Source organism: Macrobrachium rosenbergii, chromosome 23 (assembly GCF_040412425.1).
Source record: "Macrobrachium rosenbergii isolate ZJJX-2024 chromosome 23, ASM4041242v1, whole genome shotgun sequence".
Lineage (NCBI taxonomy): Eukaryota > Metazoa > Arthropoda > Malacostraca > Decapoda > Palaemonidae > Macrobrachium > Macrobrachium rosenbergii.
The window spans coordinates 19,147,990-19,150,994 of NC_089763.1; positions in this window are offsets into that span (position 1 = coordinate 19,147,990).

The following is a 3,005-nucleotide window of genomic DNA, read 5'->3' on the forward strand; positions in this document are numbered from 1 at the left end:
TATATATATATATATATATATATATATATATATATATATATATATATATATCTTTATATATATATTAACTGAATATATATATAATTGTGTTCAACCTAACTTAACGCTATGGCCCCAGACGATTTGTTTCACTATTATTTCCTAAACAGTAGACATTCAATTTCCAGTCACTTGAACGTATTCTCAATGTGAAATCAGTTATTAGACATGAAATGAGGCGCGCTTATGTTTACATATCAGATCAATGGAAGCTCAAAGTGCATTATTTCACTTTCATGGTCGACTGAATCACTGGTGAAAGATTTTCAACACATTCTGCTTTCCCCTCTGACAATATACAGTTCAATGACATTGCCCTCGGTGGTGAATTTGTAATTATATAACTGAATCATTCAGAGACGGCAAACCTCCGCCTTGACTGAATCTTCCACACAGTCACAACTTATGTTAACCCCCCAAAACCCACCAACTCACTCCCCCACCCGCCCCGCCTGGATAATAAGCTTCCTTATTCAGATCTAATACTCGACCGAAAAGTATTATTTGTTAACCATCGATCAAATTTTCTTGTGTTTCCAAGAATAAAGTCTTGAGAATCTGGCAAACAAACAAACAGGAAACAAACTGAGTTAGACGCTTAACCTGCTTTTTAATAACTAATATGAAAGTTTAATCCCTTTGAAGCCTTTCTCGTTATGTACTTACGATTTTTTTTTGGGGGGGGGATTCCGTCCAAAGGCCGTCTTCACCTGAACAGCTTCCCTGAAGTTAGACATTTAACTTCGTAAGTTGATGATTTCACAGGAAGTTGAAATAGCTCAAGAATGTCAAGATTTTACAGAAAAATTATTTTTCTCTGTTCTGGACTACAGAACACAACTCGAGTAGAGTACCAACTTGTTAACCTATTAAAATGTTTTTTAATACTGGCTAACAATATGGGGTGTAACCTATTATTTATTTTATAATAATGTCTAACAATATGGGGTGCCCTCAGAGGATAAAACGAGACGGTAGACAAAATGTATTTAGTCTTTAACTGCTGAACTAAAGGTGATCCCATTGTTCAGGAACTTACACGTAGTGCTCATCAACGCAAAATTAAACCCCCACTATGAACAAATCACCATTAATCTCTCTCTAAGACCGCGTCCACACGATCGAACTGTATTCGAAGAACTTTGCTTCTTATCGAGCAAAGATTTTTGTGTTGGTGTCCGAACTATGACAGTCTAGCAGTGTGAGCCTGATGCTGACGGCAGCAAGAGTGACTGATGTACGAGAAAATGGACAGTTATATAGAGTACATCGCTTCTCACATCCTAGAGGCATGGGTGTTGGTGATATAACTCCGTCAAGCTCAAAGTTAACTCACGATACCAGTAAACCTGGACATGTTTAAATGTAGGTAATAACAGATATGATAGAGCACTGATACTGCTGAACAACGTAACTTCGTACGTCAGACAACGACTTCTTTAAACCCATCCCCCAATCTTAACTAGCAACGAGCAAAGCCTCGCTACTTCGATAATCACAAGAAAAAGCCTTTACAGAACTTTGCCCGCTGTTTCTCCACTTCTGGCGTCACATCGAACAAAGTTCGATCGTGGACGCATTCTTAAAAATACATTCTTGCGTCCATGGATTTATCTATCAATCATTTGTTTCTGATCGAATGATAACATCCATTAATGATTACCCCAAATAGCTCCACGCTGGTAATCCTATTACCTTTGGCAAAATGAATATTAGACAAAGAAAAACTTAACCCTTTGCCAACTGACTGAACCCCTAATCGTGAATTTCCATTAACAATTCACATTTTATCCCTTCGCTGAGTTTTATGTTCGTTCTGCTGGAAAATCACTTGATATTTTATGCGGTTTCTGGTCTCGATTTGTTTTTCCTTCAGTGATCACTATTATCTTGACTAACGGGTTGTTCTTTTCCTGTCCCTCATCGTTTTCAGATTTCTCTCTCTCTCTCTCTCTCTCTCTCTCTCTCTCTCTCTCTCTCTCTCTCTCTCTGTTTTTACCAATTTTATGAACGGAATGAATCAGCACCTTTATTTTCTAGTCGTGAAACGTCTTGTCTGTTTCATCAATGATATTTTCTCTAAAATATATAATTGACTCTAATATCTATGTTTATCAATTCGCCCCTTCACTTGAATCAATTGGTTAATTTTGTTTTAAAATCGTAAGGGCATTGACGTCTTATGTTCACTCTTAAGTCACAGAACTGAACCCAGTTCCTATGTAAGGTCCTCTATCCTTATACCTATAACTCCCAGTATCGTTGTCCACCATCATCAGTGAATATTCTTATCGTTCGTTGCTCATTGCTGAATGCCTCCATTCAACCATAATCCCATTACTATCCAGCCAGAGTCGACCTTGCCATTATATGTCGAATGGGTAGCGTCCGGCACTAAGACATACTTGCCAAGCCGCGGGAAAGTGGAGTAGGGACTCCCAGCCAAGTGGGATCTACGTTTGTTACTATTCCTAACCTGATAAAGATTAATCGTCGGGGTGCTGTAATGGCAACCAGGATGCTATTCTTTTCAACGAATTTATCACCACCACCACCACCACCAACCAATGGGACCTTCTTCTAAGAAATAATAATAATAATAATAATAATAATAATAATAATAATAATAATAATAATAATAATAATAATAATAATAAAATAATAATAATAATAAAAGAAATGGTAAAAAAATTGCAGTATCTTTACTATAAATTATATTGCGATAATAAAAATCCTTTTATAGAAAACACATAAATGCAGTCTCCTTCTTAATAATAATAATAATAATAATAATAATAATAATAATAATAATAATAATAATAATAATAATAATAATAAGCAGTACCCTCACTACAAATTATATAATAATAATATAGGTATTATTATAGTGAAACATTTATAATAGAGTGCATTCCTCTTAATAATAATAATAATAATAATAATAATAATAATAATAATAATAATAA